Raw genomic sequence first — 26,362 nt, 5'->3', positions numbered from 1 at the left:
ATTTTCCGAAACACTATGACTTTTTTTCGACATAATATACTATTATATTTTTTCGACATACTATAATATGACTTAAAATAGCGGACCCTCCACGCGAGGGCGCAAACGGAGTGGAAGTGTGTAGGGAGAATTACAATGAAACTCGTGAGCTCGTGTTTACAACTCGTGAAGTCCTGTACACACTGGCGTGTTCAGGGAGTGGCCTTGGGTGGCACAGGCCACCCCTGAAATCTGATTGGCCACCCCAAGTGCCACCCCAATATCTTACAATATGATTGGCTATATGCCCAGTCAGAGGCGGGCCACGGCACTGAATGTAAACTGCACTCTTGTTTAGAGTTGCAGTTCCTTCTCAAACCTGAGAGGCAGAGATGCGCTAAAGTAGTATGTAGCCTGCAAAACAAAAAAAGGCGCGAAGAAGAAGAAGAAGAAGTTTGAGCAGGTGAACCTACAGGTGAAACAAACTGTTTTTCTACAGTCAGTCTATGGAAGCAACACGTCTCTGGAGCGTCGTCGTGAAAGATGTGAGTAGCCTACATTTTACTACACTTACTGTGCCTGTAGTTAAAAGCTGTAACGGTAATAAGCTAAACATTTACCCTGTCTTGTTTTATTTAAGGACAGGAAGAAGGGAGGGAGGAAGGAAGCAAGGAAGGAAGGAACTGTCAAAACAGATTGGGTCTCTTGAATGGTAATACTAGGTAATACTAGAGTAACCAACACTGTAGCACATGTAAAGTTTATCATTTGTTTGGTTAAATAATTTGTTCAAAGAGGCGTATGTATTCTAAATATGTTTGCACTTTAAAGGCGGAGAGTGACTGTGTTTTTTAATGTGCATTGTTTTCTTATGTTGGCTTTTGGAGTCACAGGTTATTTTGTAGCATTATTACTGTAACAAATCAGTGTTGAAACAAGATTTGTTACAAGTGATGTAAGCTTTTTTTATGCACACGTAAGCTCTGGTAAGGTCAGCTATCTCTGTTGATAAAATATTCTACACGGTCTGTACCTCCAACCATTTACATTGTTGCACATGCAACGTTTTGCACAGTTTTGTCAAGTAAATATTTTGCCCAAAGACTTATTTATTTTAATTTTGTTGGCACTTTATAAAGTGACTGTTTTAGAATAAGGATTTTCTTTTGTATGTAACCTACTTTGGGAATTTACAAATTATTTTGGCATTATTTAACAGTTCACTTTACAATGTTAAAACAAGATTTGCTGGTATGTGAGGAGGGATGTGACTTTTGTTTATACCTGGGAGTTCAGGTTTCTCTGTTGCTGAGAATACTACAGTATCAAAAATGTCTGGACACGCCCCTGCCTGTACACAAGATATAATCTATATATAATACATATATAACCTGCTGTGTTCTGTAACCCTCCTGAAGGTGGCAGCAGAGCACCATTTATATGTAAATCTCTTCTGTTGTTAAAGAGAAATGAAAACCACATTTAGAGTTTGGGATAAAGAAACACACTAGCTGTGCTGTTAAAACCACATTTGATTAGATAGCATTGATATGACTGTATGTGAATGACAAAGTGTGGAATGTGAAAAGAGGTTTTATGTTTTTTATGCTCATGTTTTACAATACAATTGTAAACAAAGTAATTTTATAACTTTGTATTGAAATGTTTTTCCATTATGGATTTAGAAGGGTGTAAGGAAAATATAGAGTATCGCGATATTATGTTTTGTGATACTGTATCGATTCTCAAATCCACTCTATCTATTTTTAATTAATAGTTTACATGCAAAGATTAACTCAGTCAATACTTTTGCATTTGCAAAGAGATGCACCCTCTCAGTGTACTGTCCTCTCAAAGTAGTGCTGGATGTTACAGGGACTGTGATAAATGATTGCATATTCTTTTTTTACTCCGATTTCATGCATATGGTGTTTTACGACAGTTTTCCTAAAATTGTATTTAAAAAATTGCAATTTATCGCCTTCCTTACAGTATCGCAATATATTGAATCGCGATACGTATCGTATTGCCAAATTCTTGCCAACACACAGCCCTGCTATACGATCATAATGTAACCTACAGCAGAAAGAAACTCTCAGGCTGTGGTTGGAGCGGGCTGTGCCGACCATCTTAACAGTAGTCCTGACCTGCCTGGTTGTGTGTGCCCCATTATACAGATGAGAAATAAATACTCAATTGTTCCATCGACCTCGACTCCCGCGCCATAATTGGGTCAACATGGAGGACAGAAACAGAGTGGTCACAAATATACGACTAAAATTACAATATATTAACTTATTATGCAGCGGAAAATGAACTTCCGTGGCCTCCGTCAGCAAACACGTCACAACTTGTGAACTCTGAGCTTTCAGAAACTTTCCACTTATCTTACCTAAACACGACAACATTTGAAGGCACCAAGACCCGTGTGCCAGCCTCTCTCAATATGCCTTGAGTTGGTAACGTTACATTACATTATATTGTGAGAATGAACATGGTGTTTTATATCTCTTTTGTTAAAGTTTTCCTGCTGTTGATATCAGAGGTAAATCAGTGCCACCTGTGGATGAGCACTTGGCGAAAGCGTACCGGCTCTGGAACAACATCAAGAGGAAAGAAAGAGGATAAAACACACAATACTCACAATTAGTGTAAGATTGTAGATGTTAATACAGTTTAATGGCTCATGTGTTTCATCATATAGCCAACCTACCGACTGGTGTTTACATGATCGTGGGAACTATGGAAGTCTCCAGGTATTTAGGTTAATACTAACTATAAATATAACTATAAATTCTATAAAAGTGTATTATGAGTTTTACTGTTGCATGTTAAGACTTTTATTTGTCACACACTTGTAGATATGTGGCATCAATGGAAGACATCTGGAGGAAGAAGAGGAAGCGTATACAGACCAACTGAAGGACCATCTTCTCTTCACTGAAGCTCTGAGGTAGGATATGTTTTCTCTCAGTATTACCAGCTGCTGTGTTTAATGTTGATGGAACTGAGTTCACTTTAAAGGGTCAGATCATCACAGAATCTCTTTGGCAGACCTCCATTCAGTGCTTGAAGTGGAGACAAATAAGTGTCAGTACTCCCCTTATTCATATGTTACCGTGTGTAAGCCGCAATCTCTTTTGACTTATTCCTATTTATGTATGATTTTTAAGCATGTTATACTGTTTCAGTCATCATCAGCTGGGATTTTATTGCTATATTATTATACTTGGGGTTATGCATCTTCTATAGTTGGCCTATAATACTCCAATAATATTCCAAATGGAACATTATAGGGTTAAGGTGGTGTGTTTGTATATAGTGTTCATACTTACAGTGCTTTCCTGTGTTATTTGTAGCATCACTCTATAATATATTATAGGATGCCTATCCACCTTATTCCTAGTCCCCATGATGCCTTGCGTGAATTATGGGCGCAACTTCCGTCGTGTCGCGTCACTGAGCCGGAACCGCTGTTTTCCAACGGTACGCTAATCCTCTCTCCATATTAAAACATCTAGTAAAACATGTGTGAACACCACCTCTTACAGCTCAAACAGGATCATGTGATCAAAGCATTGAGCTATTTTTTTAGTGTAATGCTGCCCATAAACTGCCTTACATTTAAACTGTACATAAAATAGTAAAAGTAACTGTCTGTCATTAAACAGACGCTACAATGCTGTATCCTCCCTACACATGAAATCATAGCTGACGTTCTCCTGGCTCTGCTATCAGTCCTTTTAAGGACCCGACGTCTCTCCTCCGCTGCTCTTTCGTAGCCCAACCACGAAGTAGGATACAGGTTTTCCTCCGTTGAGCACACTTACAGTGTTTTAGGTGGTCTCTTCAAGTTTCGGTTTCTCAGCCACATTCTTGTGGATTCCTCGTCTGTAGGTCGGCGATGGAAGCTGTACCGTCGGTCACAAGAACAATCCCTTTTTTGTTTTGGGGTGCATGTTCAACACACTGTTGTTGAAGCCACACATTTAGCTTTGTCTGGTTGTTGGTATGGGGATGACCATCATATACTTCTATCATAATGTTCTAAACCCTTATACACTTTCACTATTTATTTTAATTAATTAATGAATTAATGAATTAATGTTTATTTCTGATTAATGACTAGAACAACTTGACACTCAGTGCTGAGCTGCATCTCAAATTAATCTCCAGGTTCCCAGCTTTCAGATGATGTACACCACTTCTATGTGACATCTACTGTTGACCTGCTATCTCCCTCTAAAGACCCCCTGGACCCCTCTAAAAAAGACTAAAACTGGTCTATTGTGGGTCTTAGAGGGTTCATTCAGCCTGTTCAAGCCAAGAGAGATTCTTATGACCACATCATGTTAAATGGCTGTGAACCGCTGTGAACACACACAGTCACAGATGAACTCAGCTGATTTCCTGTAAATAGAGAGGGGAGGAGCCACACTGACCAGGTGATTCAGGTACATGAGTACAGGGGGGGGAACCGTGAAAGTGTTCAGTCCGGTTCAGAGAGTTCAGACTCCATGTTGTGTTAACGGCACAGAGAGGTGACGACTGAAGACTGAAGCAGGGTGAGTGTTAATCCAACATTGTATTAGTTCACTGTTAAAGTGTCTGAGTCAGTTTCCTCCCTGTGGACTGTAGAGGAGAGACATGTTAGAATGAACTCAACAGTTTGATTCATCTGAGAACACAAAGTCGTGATTGGCTGAATAATCCTCATTAAACCTGCTGTAAGACAAGAAAATTTAAAGGGATTTAAGATTTAAAGGTGTGCGTGTGTGTGTGTGTGTGTGTGTGTGTGTGCGCGTGTGTGTGCACGCGCAGTTGTGTTACTTCCTGTTCTCTCAGTCTTGCATGTGACTCTTGTACAAACTTGTTTCCTGTACATGGTCACTGTCAGCGTTAATGTTTAACCTCTCAGACTGACTTCAGATCAGAAGATGATTGACTGTGTGGAGGAAGAGGAGGACAGAGCAGAGTCTCTAGTCTCTGGCTGTCTGTCTATGAAGAGTGATCAGTCTAAAGATGAACATCTACTCTTCAGTAATGAAGCTGGACCCTCAGAGTCAAAGTAAGAGAGCTGCTACTAACTCATTTATAGGACTCATTTTCACTTTCCTCTACCAATACCATGTTTTCTGTTGATTTTGTGTTTCTATTTTAAAGTTTCTACTAAAATGTATTTGCTAACTGAAGTTGAACAAACGTTTCTTGACACAAAGAGAATTAACCCCCCCCCCCCTCCAGCCAGTTTTACTTCATGTGTTTTGGTTAACGTTCTTCCTCAAACAGAGAATGGAGATGTGGTTAATAGTCAGCTGTAACTCATCACCAAGGCAACCAGATTGCATCATTTTTCAACCCAGTTCAGATGAATTTACTGTTTATTAGCCCACAAATGAGACAAGAATTAGCTCAACACACCGACTCTCTCTCACTCGCTCTCTTCTTCACCGTCTGGGAAGATACAGAATGATATTAAACAAAGTGATGCCATGCCAATGCCATGATTTAGTTGATTGTGTGTTTGTATATTAAATTTCTACTAAAATGTATTTACTAAGTGAAGTTTAACACACTGTTGGTGACACAAAGAGAATGAATTAGTGCATTCTTCCTCTTCGTATCTGTGACAGCTGTCAGTCACCCAGAACAGCTGTAATCTAAGAGGACTAATACAAACTTTAAACCACATTATTGACAGTAGCAGTAGTTTGTGTATTTAGAAACTGAAATGTCTTTGTCATCAGAGAATTTATCAAGGATTCATGTGATGTGAATCAAATCATCTTGGTGTTTGCAGAGTTCAGTCCAGACAGAGAGCAGAGTCTCCAGTACCCAGCTGTCTGTCTATGAAGAGTGACCGGTCCATAGGGGGTCACCCGAACTTCAGTAATGAACCTGGACCCTCAGACACAAAGTAAGAGACTGTTTCTACTGTGCACTGACCTGATGGATGATGATGCATTGAGGATGAAGACTAAATGTTCTGCTAACAGATTTATATTCCTGATGCAGAACTATTAGTGCAGATACTGTTTCAAACTAAGATGGATCTTAGTCTGGGTTTTAGAGCCACAAACTACTGATTGTATTTCTGTAACAAAACACCTGAGAACCTCCATTTCACAATTTACACTTCAAGAAAATATTCATATTTCTGCCTGAACGTTGAAGTCGCTGTAAAGATTTACAACTATTCAAAATGTGAAAGAATGTGCTTCAAATGTGTAATTCATTTTCTCACATTAGTCCTCAAAATACTGTGTTGGTTTGACTTCTCCTAAAATCAGCTGTTATGACAGCTTCTTTGAAGTGGGGTTGTACGTATACTCCCGTGTTCTGGGAAGTAAAATGACTGCTTTTGTGAATGGAGTCTGGTGGCTTTGAAGAGAGCGATATAACAGCTTCAGTTCCCCGTCAGAAAGGGCTGTCTGATGGAGAGGTAAAGCAGCTGTGGACGGGAGCAGCAGAAAAACGTATTTTAGCCACCTAAAAGAAACAAACAAATATTCGTTTAGGTGTACACTATATTTAGAATATTTTCTCTGCTTTACCTCTCCATCAGACAGCCCTTTCTAACGGGAACTGAAGCCGTTATATCACTGTCTTCAAAGCCACCAGACTCCATTCACAAAACCAGTCATTTTCCCTCTCAGAACACAGGAGTAGCTGCTCTACTGCTGCATCCATCGGTTAGTTAGTTTGTGTTATTGTGTGACTTTCTGATCTGAACTAACGTGGCGTCCACAGCAGTACATCGCTTAGCTTCCTGCCGGTACTCCTGTCTGCTTCTCCTGACTGGGAGCACGCAGACCGCAATCTAAGTTACTGTATTAATACACTGACTATAAGGATGTATATATACTGTACATGTAGCAGTGTCATCATGTAGAAACCTACGTCAGGTCACGTGGGAGAATGTTTTTAGAAGGGCTTGAAGGGAAAACTTAAGGTTACTTAACGTAACCCCGGTTCTTTGATAACAGAGTGAGGTGTTTCACTATGGGAATCACCTCGGCGTGACCAACTAAGGAAGCTCCAATGACACAACGTCTGTCATCGACAGACAGGTCGACCTGTGTTAGGGCTACGCCCCCTCATATTAACACAGTCGACCGTCCCTCACAAATCATTCTAGACCGGTTTCTTTCCGTGTCTATGCATGGAGGGACGTGCTGGTGAAACACCTCACTCTGTCAAAGAACCGGGGGTTACGTTAAGTAACCTTAAGTTCTTTTTCTAACTTCGTTCGGTGTTTCACTATGGGAGATATAGACCACTCCCGTATTGCATACGTTCCCCGAAGCCATAAACAATAAGCCAGACAGTGAACATCACACCGACCCTGGCGTGTTTGCCTCTAGCACAGCCCGTGCCAAGGATGGCCCCGAGACATCCAGCCTGTAGAACCTTAAAAAAGTGTGAGGCGTAGCCCAGCTCGCCGCAGCACAAATGTCCTGCACCGAAACTCCCTTGAACAGGGCCCATGAAGTGGCCATGCTCCTAGTGGAATGAGCCTTTAACCCCTGTGGAGGTTGCAGACCTCTACAGCCATAAGCCAGGGATATGGCCTCCACAATCCAGTGGGATAGCCTCTGGCGGGACACTGGCTTGCCCTTGTGGGGAGTGGCCCAGGACACAAACAGCTGATCCCCTTTCCTGAAACCTGCTGATCTATTCACATAGACATGCAGAGCCCGCACTGGGCATAATGTGTTAAGCCTCTGCTCCTCCACTGAGGAGAATGGAGGTGGGTGAAAAGCCAAAAGCTCCACTGTGGGACATCTGTAGGCTGACTCCACCACCTTAGGCACAAAAGCTGGATTGGGCCGTAGGCAGGCTTTGGTGAGCCCTGGGGCAAACTGTAAGCAGGAAGGGCGGATGGATAAAGCCTGTAAATCACTAACACGCTTTGCTGTGGCTAAGGCTAAGAGCAACACTGTTTTAAGTGAAATAAACGTAATCCCCACCGCCTCTATAGGCTCAAATGGGTGATGAGAGAGGGCGTTCCCAGCACCTTTCATGAAGCGACAAACTAAAGGATGTTGCCACCCATGGGTGAACTGCGCATGCGCGCCACTGGTCTGTCCGCGCAGCGAGTGGACTGTGCCCGCCCTGCGGTGACTTCACCTCCATCACCTGGAGGGAGCGGCCTCCCCTCAGAGGAGCATGAGCTCCCCCTGCTGGGATTATGAGGCCATGACCTTGTTTTGTTTTTATTTTGTTTTGGGGGGAGCATTTCACCCTCGGCCCTTGGCCTGGCTGTGAAAATGCACACTTTATTTCTTTTAGTGTTGAACTGGGTACAAGTGCTTGGTGACACTGTGTTACCTGCCCCCTGTTCTCTTCCCCTTGAACATGAGGGGAGAGAAACTGAGAGAGGACCTCTGGAAAACTGGAACACACCAGGGCCTCTGAAGCCTGAGCTTGGGGGCTCTGTTCCACCTCCATTCCCTTTCTTTTCTTTGAGGGAGGGCGGGGGGGAGAAGCAAGGGGTGTTAGGTCGCACTCCTCTTCTTCCCGTCCCCGGGTTGGGATGGGCGGTTTCTTGCTGCAACTGCAGCGAAAGAGTGTTTGCCCCATGGCTTAGCTTTTTCTGACCGAAGCTGCTGGCTAGTCTGTTGACCAGCTGCCTGTTTCTGCGGTCTGCGGTCCTGTCTCTCCCTCACTGCTGAGGCTGCAGCAGCAAAGCCAGTCCTTGGTCCCTGAGGGGGGCGAGAGATGGGTCGTCGGGGTAGGCAGAGGTCAAAGGCTTCACCCTCTTGTTTTCTGAGGGTGCTGGTCTCTCTCATTTTCTCCAGAGCTGGACCGAAAAGACCTTTGGTGGGGTCGTATGCCGCATCCATAACCTCTGCCTTCTGAGCATCACTCAGGCCTGAGAGATTCAGCCACAGGGCCCTCTCACCTGAGACTGCAAGTCCCATTACATGACCGCAGCCCTGCACTGCACCCCGTGAGGAGCGCAGGATGAGGTCGTTCACAACACAAATCTCATCCCAGAGAGCAGGGTTAGGTGAACCTGAGTCCGGCCAGCCCCAGTTCCCCCATTCCGTGGATCTTCAGCTTTGAGTAGTCCTTGGTGGGAAGCTTACTCTTAAATGGGCTGGACCAGTACCTGCTCATTTCTTTCATGCAGGCAGGCACTGCTGGCAGGAGTTGTTTAATGTTACACAGTCACCGGCTACACCGATAAACAAATACAGGTTAGCCGGAGAAAACAGCTCGCCTTAATGCGGACACTGCTCGGTTAGTTATCCTGTTTAACACCACAAAGTACACTTCTTACGAAGTACTTACTCAGCAAAACCAAACTAAAGCCTGGAACTGCGTTCGGCGACGTGTTCCTTGACGGGTCGTCTGTGAACTGTTAAGCAGAAAAACCAAGCTAGCTTAGATGAGCTGAGGGAGCTATAGTTTCTTCACGGGGAGAAAGCGAGAATGATTTGCGAGGGACGGTCGACTGTGTTAATACGAGGGGGCGTAGCCCTAACACAGGTCGACCTGTCTGTCAATGACAGACGTTGTGTCATTGGAGCTTCCTTAGTTGGTCACGCCGAGGCGGTTCCCATAGTGAAACACCTCACTCTGTTATCAAAGAACCGGGGTTACGTTAAGTAACCTTAAGTTTTGACGCATTTTGACGCTAAAACTTACGTACGTAGAGTTCAGATTTGAATACATCAGGAACACCACTGGGAAGATACAGAATGATATAAAACAAAGTGATGCCATGCCAATGCCATGATTTAGTTGATTGTGTGTTTGTATATTAAATTTCTACTAAATGTATTTACTAAGTGAAGTTTAACACACTGTTGGTGACACAAAGAGAATGAATTTGTGCATTCTTCCTCTTCGTATCTGTGACAGCTGTCAGTCACCCAGAACAGCTGTAATCTAAGAGGACTAATACAAACTTTAAACCACATTATTGACAGTAGCAGTAGTTTGTGTATTTAGAAACTGAAATGTCTTTGTCATCAGAGAGTTTATCAAGGATTCATGTGATGTGAATAAAATCATCTTGGTGTTTGCAGAGTTCAGTCCAGACAGAGAGCAGAGTCTCCAGTACCCAGCTGTCTGTCTATGAAGAGTGACCGGTCACTCAAATGGAATCCTCCATACTTCAGTAATGAACCTGGACCCTCAGACACAAAGTAAGAGACTGTTTCTACTGTAAGCTGACCTGATGGATGATGATGCATTGAGGATGAAGACTAAATGTTCTGCTAACAGATTTATATTCCTGATGCAGAACTATTAGTGCAGATACTGTTTCAAACTAAGATGGATCTTAGTCTGGGTTTTAGAGCCACAAACTACTGATTGTATTTCTGTAACAAAACACCTGAGAACCTCCATTTCACAATTTACACTTCAAGAAAATATTCATATTTCTGCCTGAACGTTGAAGTCGCTGTAAAGATTTACAACTATTCAGAATGTGAAAGAATGTGCTTCAAATGTGTAATTCATTTTCTCACATTAGTCCTCAAAGTACTGTGTTGGTTTGACTTCTCCTAAAATCAGCTGTTATGACAGCTTCTTTGAAGTGGGGTTGTACGTATACTCCCGTGTTCTGGGAAGTAAAATGACTGCTTTTGTGAATGGAGTCTGGTGGCTTTGAAGAGAGCGATATAACGCCTTCAGTTCCCCGTCAGAAAGGGCTGTCTGATGGAGAGGTAAAGCAGCTGTGGACGGGAGCAGCAGAAAAACGTATTTTAGCCATCTAAAAGAAACAAACAAATATTCGTTTAGGTGTACACTATATTTAGAATATTTTCTCTGCTTTACCTCTCCATCAGACTGAAGCCGTTATATCGCTCTCTTCAGAGCCACCAGACTCCATTCACAAAACCAGTCATTTTCCCTCTCAGAACACAGGAGTAGCTGGTCTACTGCTGCATCCATCGGTTAGTTAGTTTGTGTTATTGTGTGACTTTCTAATCTGAACTAACGTGGCGTCCACAGCAGTACATCACTTAGCTTCCTGACGGTACTCCTGTCTGCTTCTCCTAACTGGGAGCACGCTGACCATCATCTAAGTTACTGTATTAATACACTGACTATAAGGATGTATATATACTGTATTAATACAATGACTATAAGGATGTACAGACGTGGACAAAATTGTTGGTACCCTTCCGTTACAGAAAGAAAAACCCACAATGGTCACTGAAATAACTTGAAACTGACAACAGTAATAATAAATAAAAATTTACTGAAAATTAACTAATGAAAATCAGACATTGCTTTTGAATTGTGGTTCAACAGAATCATTTTAAAAAACAAACTAATGAAACTGGCCTGGACAAAAATGATGGTACCCCTAGAAAAGATGTAAAATAATGTGACCATAGGGACATGTTAAACTAAGGTGTGTCCTGTCAATAGCATCACAGGTATCTTCAAACTTGTAATCAGTCAGTCTGCCTATTTAAAGGGTGAAAAGTAGTCACTGTGCTGTTTGGTATCATGGTGTGTACCACACTGAACATGGACCACAGAAAGCTAAGGAGAGAGTTGTCTCAGGAGATTAGAAGGACAATTATAGACAAGCATGTTAAAGGTAAAGGCTATAAGACCATCTCCAAGCAGCTTGATGCTCCTGTGACTACAGTTGCACATATTATTCAGAAGTTTAAGGTCCATGGGACTGTAGCCAACCTCCCTGGACGTGGCCGTAAGAGGAAAATTGATGACAAATTGAAGAGACGGATAACACGAATGGTAACCAAAGAGCCCAGAACAACTTCCAAAGAGATTAGAGGTGAACTCCAAGGTCAAGGTACATCAGTGTCAGATCGCACCATCCGTCACTGTTTGAGCCAAAGTGGACTTAATGGAAGACGACTGAGGAGGACGCAAATCATAAAAAAGCGAGACTGGAATTTTCCAAAATGCATATTGACAAGCCACAAAGCTTCTGGGAGAATGTCCTTTGGACAGATGAGACAAAACTGGAGCTTTTTGGCAAGTCACATCAGCTCTATGTTCACAGACGCAAAAATGAAGCATACAAAGAAAAGAACACTGTACCTAATGTGAAACATGGAGGAGGCTCGGTTATGTTCTGGGGCTGCTTTGCTGCATCTGGCACAGGGTGTCTTGAATATGTGCAGGGTACAATGAAATCTCAAGACTATCAAGGCATTCTGGAGCGAAATGCGCTGCCCAGTGTCAGAAAGCTTGGTCTCAGTTGCAGGTCATGGGTCCTCAAACAGGATAATGACCCAAAACACAGCTAAAAACACCCAAGAATGACTAAGAACAAAGTGGCCTTCTATGAGCCCTGATCTAAATCCTATTGAACATCTGTGGAAGGAGCTGAAACATGCAGTCTGGAGAAGACACCCTTCAAACCTGAGACAGCTGGAGCAGTTTGCTCACGAGGAGTGGGCCAAAATACCTGTCGACAGGTGCAGAAGTCTCATTGAGAGTTACAGAAATCGCTTGATTGCAGTGATTGCCTCAAAAGGTTGTGCAACAAAATATTAAGTTAAGGGTACCATCATTTTTGTCCAGGCCAGTTTCATTAGTTTGTTTTTTAAAATGATTCTGTTGAACCACAATTCAAAAGCAATGTCTGACTTTCATTAGTTAATTTTCATAATTTTTTTATTTATTATTACTTTTGTCAGTTTCAAGTTATTTCAGTGACCATTGTGGGTTTTTCTTTCTTTAACGGAAGGGTACCAACAATTTTGTCCACGGATGTATATATACTGTATTAATACACTGACTATAAGGATGTATATATACTGTACATGTAGCAGTGTCATCATGTAGAAACCTACGTCAGGTCACATGGGCGAAAGTTTTTAGAAGGTCTTGAAGTGAAAACAGCATTTTGATGCTAAAACATACGTACATAGAGTTCAGATTTGAATACATAAGGAACACCACTGGGAAGATACAGGATGATATTAAACAAAGTGATGCCATGCCAGTGCCATGATTTAGTTGATTGTGTGTTTGTATATTAAATTTCTACTAAAATGTATTTACTAAGTGAAGTTTAACACACTGTTGGTGACACAAAGAGAATGAATTAGTGCATTCTTCCTCTTCGTATCTGTGACAGCTGTCAGTCACCCAGAACAGCTGTAATCTAAGAGGACTAATACAAACTTTAAACCACATTATTGACAGTAGCAGTAGTTTGTGTATTTAGAAACTGAAATGTCTTTGTCATCAGAGAGTTTATCAAGGATTCATGTGATGTGAATAAAATCATCTTGGTGTTTGCAGAGTTCAGTCCAGACAGAGAGCAGAGTCTCCAGTACCCAGCTGTCTGTCTATGAAGAGTGACCAGTCATTCATATGGAATCCTCCAGACTTCAGTAATGAACCTGGACCCTCAGACACAAAGTAAGAGACTGTTTCTACTGTGCACTGACCTGATGGATGATGATGCATTGAGGATGAAGACTAAATGTTCTGCTAACAGATTTATATTCCTGATGCAGAACTATTAGTGCAGATACTGTTTCAAACTAAGATGGATCTTAGTCTGGGTTTTAGAGCCACAAACTACTGATTGAATTTCTGTAACAAAACACCTGAGAACCTCCATTTCACAATTTACACTTCAAGAAAATATTCATATAAGTCGCTGTAGAGGCCGGTTCAACAGAATCTCATTGCTACACAGCTTAGGGTCCGTGTTTACTTCCTGTCAGCTGATGTCATTCAGATCCACTGCAACAGGAAATAAACGGGGACACATCTGGAATGTTTACTTTTACAGCTGTGAAATGGTCTAAAGATCTGCGACGATTCAAAATCTGGAAGAATGTGCTTCAAATGTTTAAATAATTTTCTCATATTTGTCCTCATAATGTTTTGTTTATTTGACTTCTCCTAAAATCAGCTGTTATGACCTACTGGGTGTCATTTTGAATCAGTGCACATCATAACTGTGCAACATGAGGTGAAAAGGCATTTGTAGAAACTATTTGCTCACCTTGATTCTATGTGTTGATGGTTTGAGTTTGTTCTTTCACTACATATGTAAAATATAGTGAAAGAAGTGCTCAAAGGTCCACTTACTATTGATTCAGAGCTTTCAGTTGAAAACTTTGGACTATTTGTCAGTGGACCTTTGAGCTTAGATTCTCTGCACCACATCTTGTTTCTGAAGGTCAAGAACAAACATCTCTGGTGTTAAACTATCTGGTGACAAAACAAAGTTCATGAAATGGTCAAATGTAGATTTGTACCACTTCTAGTTTTTTACAATATTTGAATTCATGCCTTCATTTGATAGTTGACAGTAGAAAGTGGCAGAAAACATATTGACATTAAAAAAGGAACACCAGGGCACCAGTGTTACATGATGTGTGTCTCAGACCGCTGGTCTACCTCAATATTTAGACCACTTCTAACCTCAGTTCAAACCTAACTAACTCAAGCTAAGCTGCCCAAAGTGACTGTGAATCAGTAAAGGACATAATCAGCTCTCTTTAATGGAGGACCTTTACTGTGAAGTAGCTGCAGAAAATGATGAGTTTGTATTAAAGAGGACATTTTTAAAACATTGATATTATTCTGGAGGCTGAATATCATGATGGAAAAAATACTGCAACTTGCTCATGCACGCTCATATTGAGAGGACGCGCCAGGAAACCACAAGGTGGCAGCGTCATCACTGTAAACAGTAACTGCCTGTCAGTGGTGATATGAATGTCACTTCCTGAATGTATTTTATGTGTTAACAATAAAGACTTCTAAGACAGGGAAACTGTGTCAGACCTTTCTGACTTCTTTAGTTCTCCAGTAGTTCTAGTTTATGCAGGTGCTGTCCACTGGAACGGAGTAATCCATTTAAGATCTTCTCCATCATACATATCATTTTAGTTCTAAAGTAATGTCTCCACAGAGAGAAGAAGAGGAGTCCTGCTTCTGTGGACGAGCTGATGTCCAGATCCACAACAAGACCTGGACCTCAGACAGCCAGTCAGACCAGAACAAGACCTGGACCTCAGACAGCCAGTCAGACCAGCACTGTACAAAGTAAGACTGTAGATGTGTCTGCTGATGTCTTCATGTCTGGAAACAGGACTTGTTGTCTTAATACACTGACTATTGTTGTGACAACGTTTAAGATCTTCTCCATCATACATATCTGCTCTGCATCACTTCCTTTGTTCTCCTTTGAGAGAAAATCTGAACCCAGAAGGAATACATTTATATTTTGATGATAGCACTCCGTCTTTGCTTTAACCAATCAGAATGCTGTTTGTTTTCCATCTGCATAGATGAGGATGGAGAACTATTAAACTCTGTATGAAGCAACAACATCACTGTTCTATCACAGACAGACAGTCACACTGATGAAAGGGGACTTTTTTCTTGTCATTGTCGTATAACAATGCATGCTCATGCTCTTGTTGGGTCTCTAAATGATAGAGTACGGTCTAGACCTGCTCTATATGAAAAGCATCTTAAGATAACTTCTGTTATGATTTGATGATATATAAAAATGAATTGAATTGAACTGAACAGGAGCCAGAGACTTTGAACAACAGCCCACATTAGCTTTCCTGCTACAGTCTCCTTCTCTAACTTACAAACACACGTCTGGTCCTGCAGAGCGACACGTTGAAAAACTAATAAAATAAATGTAAGAATCACTTTAATGTTATTTTTGACTTCAAGAAGGGATGATGACTTTATAACCTTTACTTCTTTATAGGTTGTTATGTTGATCATTTTCATATTGACAATGAAAATAATAAGTTTCTTTGTTTTGTCTCAAACTTGTCTCTCTCTTTCAGCAGATAGAGGTCTGCAGGAGGTTGTAGATGAACATAAGATCAGTCTGAGGAGGAGATGTGAATGTGTGACTGAAGGAACTGATGAAACAGGAAGTGGAACCCTCCTCAACAGGATCTACACTGAGCTCTACATCACAGAGGGACAGAGTGAAGAGGTTAATACCCAACATGAGGTGAGGCAGCTTGAGACAGCTTCCAAGAAGAAGACCCTCCATGACGCTCCAATCAAGTGCCAGGACATCTTTAAAGCCTTACCTGACCAACAGGGACACATCAGAGTCGTTCTGACGAACGGCGTCGCTGGCGTTGGAAAAACCTTCTCAGTGCAGAAGTTCACTCTGGACTGGGCAGAGGGCTTGGAGAACCAAGATGTCAGTCTGGTGGTTCTGCTCTCGTTCAGGGAGCTGAACTTGATCAGAGATGAGCAGTACAGTCTTCTCATGCTGCTCCATGTTTTCCATCCAACATTACAGAAGGTCACAGCAGAGAAGCTCGCTGTCTGTAAAGTTCTGTTCATCTTTGACGGCCTGGATGAAAGCAGACTTTCACTGGATTTCAAGAACAGTGAGGTTGTGTCTGATGTCACCCAGAAGTCATCAGTCAACGTGCTGTTGACAAACCTCATCCAGGGGAATCTGCTTCCCTCAGCTCTCGTCTGGATAACTTCCCGACCTGCAGCGGCCAATCAGATCCCTCCTGCATGTGTTGACAGGGTAACAGAAGTACGAGGCTTCACTGACGCCCAGAAGGAGGAGTACTTCAGGAGGAGAGTCAGTGATGAAGAGCTGTCCAGCAGAATCATCTCACACATCAAGACATCCAGGAGCCTCCACATCATGTGTCTAATCCCAGTCTTCTGCTGGATCACTGCTACAGTTCTGGACCACATGTTGACTACAGACCAGAGAGGAGAGCTGCCCAAGACCCTGACTGACATGTACTCACACTTCCTGTTGGTTCAGACAAAGAGGAAGAAGCAGAAGTATGGTGAGGGACATGAGACGAGTCCACAGGAGCTGACGGAGGCTGACGGGGAAGTTCTTCTGAAGCTGGGGAGGCTGGCGTTTGAACATCTGGAGAAAGGAAACATCATGTTCTACCAAGAAGACCTGGAGCGGTGTGGTCTGGATGTCACAGAGGCCTCGGTGTACTCAGGAGTTTGTACAGAGATCTTCAAAAGAGAGTGTGTGATCTTCCAGAAAACAGTCTACTGCTTTGTTCACCTGAGCATTCAGGAGTTTCTGGCTGCAGTCTACATGTTCCACTGTTACACAAACAGCAACACAGAGGTACTGAAGGACTTCCTGGGAAAAAAATATGTTCATTCAACCCTGGATGACTTCCTGATGAGAGCCATGGAGAAATCCCTGAGGAGTAAAAATGGCCACCTGGACCTGTTTGTTCGCTTCCTTCATGGCCTCTCTCTGGAGTCCAACCAGAGACTCTTAGGAGGTCTGCTGGGTCAGACAGACAACAGTCCAGAAATCATCCAGAGAGCCATCAACAACCTGAAGGAGATAAATATGGATGATGATGAGGATGATTATACCAAAACCTCTCCTGACAGAAGCATCAACATCTTCCACTGTCTGACGGAGATGAACGACCACTCGGTACATCAGGAGATCCAAGAGTTCCTGAAGTCAGAGAACAGATCAGAGAAGAAACTCTCTGTGATCCACTGCTCAGCTCTGGCCTACATGCTGCAGATGTCAGAGGAGGTTCTGGATGAGTTGGACCTGAAGAAGTACAACACATCAGCCGAGGGACGACGGAGACTGATTCCAGCTGTGAGGAACTGCAGAAAAGCAGAGTAAGTCCAGATGTGATTAACTTTATAGATCAGTGTAGATTACTAGTTTAGTTCTTCAAATATACACACTATAAATTATTCTTAAAATATAATATTCTTATAAATGTTCCACGTGTTTATTACATAAATATGTATTTGTATTTTGTCACAGATGTTCTTGAGCTGTTTCAAATGTTGAGTTCAAAATGTTTCAGTAGTTTGTGTTTCTAGCTGTCAAGTTAATGAACACTTATTCTATTTATTTCTAATAATTGTTACATTTGACAGTTTTTTCTTATTTATGTTTTGGGGTGATGGAGACGACATGTGAACCTGGTAAAACAAATGAAAAAAACAAAAGATCAGCTGTCTGGTGGAGTGCTGGGTCTAACCGGTGTAACGGCAGCAACAGAACGTTTGCTGATCCGGCGGGGAGTCGGGGCGGTCCTGGGATCAGAGTCCTGGTGCTGGGGTTTGCTTTCAATAGGCCTTGCACCACATTACACCTTACCTCGTGTGTTTTTGGGCTCATCTCTTTCGTTGGCTTCAAATCCAAACTGTTGCCATGTTGCTGCACTTTTAGTTTTCTTTGAGACCAGCTCTGCCATGTCTCGTCTCATCACCCCAAAAAACACATGAACCTCCTAGTAAACAAACCTCTTCTTGTTTATACACCAACATTATATCATAATATTACGTTAATCACGTTGTCATATTGCTTATTAGTAATGCAATACAGGCTGGATTTAGCACTGTGACTCTGTCGGCACAGGTTGTTGATGTCGGCTACTTTTTAATTTGCCAGAACGTGTCGTTAGCATAAAATCAAACCGGTTTAAGCTCGTACACCGGACCGGACCGGCAAAACCGAAAATCGACCCAACTCTAGCATTAGCCACCGTAAACTACTGGTCATACGAGACAAAGCTTGTCGTTGTAAAACCCCTGAGTGTGTTGAATCGAGCAATGGTGCATTTTATTGCTAATGAATTCAAGTTGTGTTCCATCATCTTGTTTTGAAGTCTTTCCTTTTATTCTGTTACTCACAGAAGGAAACTCTGGTGTTTCTCTCTCTTGTTGCTGTAGAGAAGAGTAGTAACAGGAAATACACAGCTTCCACCAATAACAGCAGTCTGATGAATATATAACAGCAGAATGGTAGAATTCAGACTTTTTAAGAGATCTTATACAAACCAAAGATCAATGTTATGTTTTTAATGCTGATACACTGATATCATCTTTCTGATGTCATTATGTTGTAAATAATGCAACCTCATTGGTTCATTCATTGTGTTTGTGAGCTGAATACGTTTGATGCTCAGAAAAGAGTGTTAATGACAAAACACCATGCAGTCATCAAAATATCTAGTTATATGAATGTTTAATTATGTACAGGTCTAATATTATTACGCGATTTGTTTAATTTTCCCATTTATGGACGTGAACCTGAAAGCAGCAGGTAGCTAGCAAAGAGAGGTCATCTTTATCAACTGTATTATTATTACTTATTCACTGAGTTTTAAAAATGCTTTTCTAATCAAGAAGGCCTCATGCTAACTTTGTGGAGACAGACCTGGGATCAGATCACACTGACAGACTGGACATTAGGGAAGCCTCAATGTAACTACATGTTCTCTCTCTTCATCTGCAAGATTAAAGAAAAACAAAGATTAAAAGTCTGCAGGTTTGAGAGAGAGTGATGAGAATTATTGTTTCATGTCAAACAGTGAGATCAGATTAGCTGAACCACTGATGTGAGGAGTAAATGTTGATTAAAGAAGTATATATCAAACTGTTTAGTCATCAAATGCATGAAGTAAATATAAACTGTCCTCTTTCATAATAACATATTTTGTAATTTTTGTGTCATCACAGACTTTCTCACTGTGGACTCTCAGATACTCACTGTGAAGTTGTGGCCTCAGCTCTGAAGTCCAACCCCTCCCATCTGAGAGAGCTGGACCTGAGTCACAACGACCTGAAGGATTCAGGAGTGAAACCGCTTTTCGCTGGACTGAAGAGTCCAAACTGTAGACTGGAGACTCTGAGGTCAGTTCACTGACTGTAGTTTATGTAGTTTGTACACACACTCTCTACACACTGGCTCTGCTCCAGATGGCTCTAGAGAGGGACATTCACGTTTTCACGTCAGTCACCGTAGCTCTCCAACACGCTTGGCACACAGGAGAGGCTTCAGTTGGTTGTAATCTCCTCACCTCACCACTAGATACCTCCAGATCCTACACACTGGACCTTTAACACAGACCTTATTTCAGGCATCTAACTAAAAACCCATTGACTTCCAGACGAGGGAACAGGAAGTGCTAAAATGCTAATTCATTTCTGGGTTTTAGGACTCATTCCTGTAGCGCTCTATTTGAACATGTCTAAAGGTGCAGCACTCTTCAACAAACACGTATTGCACCAACTTAAAGGCACACAAGTGATGATTATGAACGACACCATCTAATCAGAGGTCTCTATGGTTCTAAGTTATTCCCACGTTCTTTTTGACAGCAGATCTAACTGTGATCTGTTTTCATGTCAGCATTGTCTAATTATTTGAAGCAAAAACCAAATAAATATTCTGCATCTGAAACCTCTTTGCAGGTTCATATTTTGTTCAAGTCTATCTGAATACAATACTCACATGTTCATATGTACATTCAAAGAGTTATTGATGTCTGTCATCATTCCTTCTGTCTGTGAAGCAACCCCCGTATAACCTGAGTGTTACGAGATGAGGACTAAATCCACAGTCTTGTTCTGTGTAAAATGACCTGTAAAGTTGATCTTAAACTAATCAGAGGCTTCAGCAGTCTGAGTTAGATGTATTAGGGCTGGGTGACTTGGAGAAAATCAAATATCATAATATTTTTTTGTGTAAATGACCAATAATAGAACAGCTAGAACAGTCTGGTAAGTTCAGAGAATGACATCACTTTACTGTAATGTAGCCTTTAAAACCAGGAAGAGAAAACACTTACAACACAACACGATATTACTAGGGCTGTCAATCCATTAAAATATTTAATCACGATTAATCGCAAATTATTCACAATTTTTGTATCTGTTCTAAATGAACCTTAAAGGGAGATCTGTCAAGTATTTAATATTCTTATCAACATGGGAGTGGACAAATATGATTTATGTAAATGTATGTATATATTTATTATTGTAAATCAATTAAGACACAAAACAATGACAGATATTGTCCAGAAACCCTCACAGGTACTGCATTTAGCATAAAACAATATGCTCCAATCATAACATGGCAAACTGCAGCCCAACAGGCAACAACAGCTGTCAGTGTGTCAGTGTGCTGACTTGACTATGACTTGCCCCAAACTGCATGTGATTATCATAAAGTGGGCATGTCTGTAAAGGGGAGACTCGTGGATACCCATAGAACCCATTTACATTCATATATCTGGAGGTCAGAGGTCAAGAGACCCCTTTGAAGATGGCCATGACAGTTTTTCCTCGCCAAACTTTAGAGTAAGTTTGGAGCGTTATTTAACCTCCTTCCCGACGAGCTAGTTTGACATGGTTGGTACCGATGGATTCATCAGGTTTTCCAGTTTCCTATGATACCAGTATCTTCACTCTAGCTTTAAAACTGAGCCGCTATAACCTCCGGAAGATCGATTGCATTAATGCGTTAAAGAAAATAGTGGCGTTAAAACGATTAACTTTGACAACCCTAGATATTAGGATATCCAAAATCAAAGACGATATCTAGTCTCATATCAAGATATGGATATAATATGGATATATTGCCCAGCCTTAGTATGTATCCAGTCAGTATGTTGTGTTTGACAGTTTCCTTGTTGAGCTGCAGGAGGAATAGTAACTCAAAGAGGGAATTTGGTACTAAACAGTGTGTAACTTTGATTTGTCGACTCAGACTGCTGAATCTTCATATTAGTTTCAGTTGAACTTGTGAAGTCATTTCTTACAGTGTAGTTGTGTTATGAAGGGACCACTTCACAGGAGGAATGATTACTGCCACCAATAACTCTTTTAATGTACATATGACATGTGGCTGTTGTTTACAGACACACTTGAACAAATGTGGACCTTTCCTGTAAATGACATAAACCTGCTAGGCTAGCAGATACAGTGAGAAGAAGGCCATGTAATAAATGAAGTAATGAAGTCCAACAAGTCTGATTTGATATTGATCCTCTAATTCCAGACTTGACTGAGATCAGCAGCATGTTATTGATGTGTGTTGACATGAACAGGTGTATGAATGTTGTGGTGACATTTGGATGATGTCTGTAGAAGGCTGACATTATGATGATCCACAATAACACAATGACAAAGTCACTCTACTCATTTTAGGGAAAAGATCATTGATTAGGACATAGTGATGTTGAGCTACACATTTAAAACCTGAACACATCTGACTGGATTATAAAGTGATTTTTATCTTCATCATTTATTCTTTATTCAGATTGTGGCGCTGCAGTTTGTCAGAGATCAGCTGTGCTTCTCTGGCCTCAGCTCTGAAGTCCAACCCCTCCCATCTGAGAGAGCTGGAGCTGAGAGGAAACAACCTGCAGGATTCAGACGTGAAGCTGCTGTCTGATCTTGTGAAGAGTCCACACTGTAGACTGGAGACTCTGAGGTCAGTAGACGGTCGGAGTCGGTCCATGCTGGTTTCAGCAGTATTGTTGTGATGTGTTTCCTCCGTTAAGCTGTGAGAGGAGAACGGTGACACAGAGAGAGAGAGAGAACAGTCAACCAATCAGATCAGCCAGAAGCTTGTTGTGATCATGTGTTAGAGTTGATGTGAAGAAGATGTTGTTGTTGTGTTCATGTCTCCAGGAAATAAAGCTGGATTACAGCTGACAGCATCACATCATGTATAGAGACAGTGGTCCTCATCCATCAAACTGTCGTACCATCAAATCTGATCAGAAAGTGTGTGTTTTCTCATTGAGAGATAGAACCATCATAGAACCATGGTTACATTTAGTAACCATGTGGTCTTTATAAAGACCAGAACCTCTGCTGAAGTCCAGTAATCACAGCTGAGGTTTTACTGTTCAGTCTGTGTATGAACATGTAGGACCTTTAAAGAGGACCTATCAGGCTGATGTTCAGGTGCATGCTTGTATTTTAGGTTTCTACTAGAACATGTTTACATGCTTTAATGTTCAAAAAACACTTTACTTTTCTTCTAGCGGCTGTGCTGCAGCACCTCTTTACACCCTCTGTCTGAAACGCTCTGTTTGATCTCCTTGTCCAAAAAGACTCCATATTTAGTCGGGCTGTCAAAGTTAACGCAATAATAACGAGTTAACGCAAGTTCGTTTTAACACCACTAATTACTTTAACGCAACTTGTGATTTTTAGGTTGTAAAATGTGCGATTAATTTGAGATTAATCACGATTAACTATGGACAATCATGCGATTAATCGCGACTAAATATTTGAATGGATTGACAGCCCTAATATTTACATATTTGTCATGTAATATTTAAAAGTAGATGAAACATTGAAATGTGACTGAAACCAACCTAGCAGCAGTAAATCCATCATTAAAGTGAGCAGTGAAAAGCTCTCTGTTTCTGCAGTAATGATGCTCTCAGGACTCTCAGCAGTTTATTTCCACTGTGTGGATCATAAGATAATATTACACAGAGACAAAGAATTTGAACACATAATCCAGGCTAAAAGCAACACAGTTTAAACTGACACATGCAGAAAGGTCAGCGACTGTGTGAATGTGTAAATGAACAGACTTGTAATATCACTGCCCCGTCTAGAGCACCAGAGATCTGACTAGAACTACTTTGTGTACTCTGCTGAGTTAATGTGATCACATGTATTGTTATGACCTGTATGACAATAATGTAGCCTTCTTCTCTCAGCTGCAAACCCAGCGGTGTGAAACGGACATAAATGACATTTATATAACCACAATAACACAAAATCAGTACATGATCTCTTATCATATATTCATATATGATATTCATATAGTCACTCATCTGAATCAGCTTCTTGAGCCGTATGTTGCTGTGAGACACGTCAGAGTCGTGTTCCTACAGTCCCTCAGACTGAATGTGTTGCCTTGGTTAGTTTGTTACCAATACTTTTATGTATGCTGTGGGTGATTAGAAGATGTGAAAGTAAGCCTGCTTACCGCTGTGAATTATGTTTATAGATTTATTATTTACCTTCTCCTAAGTCTGTTTCACACCGCCGGGGTTGGAGCTGAAAGAATAAGACTAAAGTATTGTGATTCCTCCAGGAGATGAATAAAGTATCTTCTGTTCTATTCTATAAGAACACATCTAATCAACACATTGATTTAATGGAACACACGTGTAATTAGTTCTAGTCAGATCTATCGGGATATTAAAAGTCTGTTTATTTACACATTCACACAGTCAGTGATTTTTTTGTCAGCTGTCCTTCCTGCATCTGGCAGTTTAAACTGTGTTCATTTTAGTCTGGATTATGTGTTTAACTTTTCTAATATGCGTTTGTAAAGTATGCCGCTCTGCTGACCGTAGACTGGTCCATGTCTGTGATTGGTCATGTGCTACAAACCCCGCCCCTTCTATGTGAACGCGCTCATAGCCAGACTGAGAAACCCTGGGTTGACTTACGGAGTTGATAACGGCTGTCGTAGGACCGCTTAGCGGGATCTTGGTTGAGGGGTTAGTTAAACCAGATAAGGAGAAGATACCCTGGGTGTGTTGGACTGGCTTCGTAGTACAGGCCTCTGGTCTGTGAGCTCTGAGCTCAGTGTGTTCACTCCAATACGTTAACATGAGAGCTGAAAGGAAGCTGGCTACGCTACACAGACTGAAGTCCCTTCTGCTCTTTATACTGGATGCTGACTGACAGCTGATGAAGGGAGTCTCTGTAAACACTGATGGATGACTTCTGTTGTCTTCTTCTTCTCTCATCAGATGGAAGTTGTATTGATCTCTAACCACCATCATCCCTGTGTGTTCCTCTGGACCTGACAGAGTATCATCAGTGTATCTGGACTCTGTCCTTCTGCACAGTCTCTGCAGACACACTGAGACTCCTCCACTCCTTCTGCTCCACACTCAACCACCTCCTCCACCTGGACCTGGGTTTCACTTTGTCTTCATTCATTCATATATTCTGAACCCAAAGTGCCTCTGCAGATCAGTTCTGTTTATGACAACAGAACTGTAGATTAACACATTTAAATAGATGTTTCTGCTTTGCTTTCTGTTGCAGCTCCACCCTGTGGAACGATGGAGTTCTGCAGTTAATTTCCACATACTACTAAATATATATATACCATATACAATATATATACCAGTACCAGACGTTTTTCATATTATAACATTATGCTTGTAACAAACATAAAGAAGTAGATAAAACCTGAACCTGAGGCTTCAGTTTCTCAACTAACTACAAACAGATTATGTCTGGATTTTGGTGGAAAGTCAGCTCCTTAATATTGTCTTTTGTATGTGATGTTTGATGTAAAACAAAACAAAAAAAATCCTGACTATCTGAGTTTTTGCTACAAAACAAATCATATTTGTTAGTTTATTACAGATGTACGTGTCACCCTGCTAGTTTTCACATTACATGGCTCCACACAGACACATGAAGTCAACCTGTGGAGCTTTTCCCCTCAGAAATCAATGTTGAAATTGCCTCCACAGGCTCCATTACAGTCCACCAGTCCCAGAAACAAAAGCCAAACACCAAAGTGTTTATAATTGCTAAGCAATATTGGACTCATTCCTTAAATTCTGCACATTCCAGTGAGCTACATGAGTGTCCTGCGTCGTTTCTTTAATGTCATGCAAATAAAGAAACTAACACGAACCAATTCTTTTGTCCTCTGTTTACTTCAAAGAGCAGATTTTCATTATGAATGTTTTTGGCTTTTTGAATCTTATTTTTGGTCTAAAATTGTGACCTTTTGTTTCCCAGAGTCACAGGTCACATCTTAAAATGTCTTAAACCAGAAAATCTCAATTTGAGCTTGAACCAGAAACCAGGTTTCTTTTTGCAATTTTGAAACTTTTGATGTCGACTGATTAAATTCTTCTGTCTTGGAAATATTAAATGTTGACCAGCACAACTGCCTGGTGTTATAAAGGGACTGTTTGTAAGAATCAGAAATGCTTATTAACAGCGACACCTGTGGCCGTTAAGTCAACTAAAGTCAGCGTCCTGTTGCTCGCGCTTGTGCTCGCTCTACATAGACATGAACGAGCATCGCTCAAAACAGTGAGGCGACACACGTCAGCTAAAAGCACAATATCACTCTATATTTCAGCTGCTTGGCAGTAATGTTAGCTGACCAGACAAAGGTCTCTCCATGAATCAATGCTGATCCTAGTGTTGGCTTTTCCTGCTTCAGCCTCCCGACCGCGGCCGGAGGGAACAGGGGAGACACCGGCACCCGGTCGGAGACGATAACGTTTCTCTCTGCGGAGCCCCGTCACTTCACAAGACACGGGAAACCTCTGTTGGTCTGGAGGAGCTGCAGCAGTTATTTCTGCACTAACGTCCACTGTACATTCACTAGATATTCTCAGAGCTACGAAGTCTTCTGCAGTGTGTAGTGTGCGTGCATGCACGTGAGGTGGAGCGAGCTGAGTGAAGGCAGGCAGAGGAGCAGAGACTCCGGCCCTGGAGACCAAAGCTACGGTCTCCCCCGCGTCCTCCGACCGCGGCCGATACTGTTTAACAGACGGGCTTCACTAGATAGAACTTTGTGGTTTTGGTGCTTCCGTGTAGTTTGTGTTGGAGTCTGAGTCTGAACAGCGTAGCCACACGCGAGCACGCATGGGAAACA

The 26,362-nt window shown here is 41.6% G+C and overlaps 1 protein-coding gene and 3 long non-coding RNA genes across 4 annotated transcripts in view; all 4 read left to right on the top strand.

Annotated features, from left to right (window-relative positions):
* LOC119483763 (NACHT, LRR and PYD domains-containing protein 12-like) overlaps positions 1–26,362 on the top strand; it is a 542,841-nt gene that overhangs the window by 287,571 nt on the left and 228,908 nt on the right. The window lies entirely within an intron of this gene.
* Positions 191–3,289, top strand: LOC119483876. The gene is made up of 4 exons (XR_005205834.1): positions 191–524; positions 620–691; positions 2,684–2,735; positions 2,841–3,289. It is a non-coding gene; the product is annotated as an uncharacterized LOC119483876 (long non-coding RNA).
* Positions 5,838–15,809, top strand: LOC119483855. The gene is made up of 3 exons (XR_005205814.1): positions 5,838–5,896; positions 14,861–14,994; positions 15,759–15,809. It is a non-coding gene; the product is annotated as an uncharacterized LOC119483855 (long non-coding RNA).
* Positions 22,124–25,387, top strand: LOC119483864. Its single transcript, XR_005205822.1, has 2 exons — positions 22,124–22,183; positions 24,480–25,387. It is a non-coding gene; the product is annotated as an uncharacterized LOC119483864 (long non-coding RNA).

This window comes from Sebastes umbrosus, chromosome 24 (genome assembly GCF_015220745.1).
Source record: "Sebastes umbrosus isolate fSebUmb1 chromosome 24, fSebUmb1.pri, whole genome shotgun sequence".
NCBI classification, from domain to species: domain Eukaryota; kingdom Metazoa; phylum Chordata; class Actinopteri; order Perciformes; family Sebastidae; genus Sebastes; species Sebastes umbrosus.
This window is presented reverse-complemented; position numbering and strand designations above follow the sequence as displayed.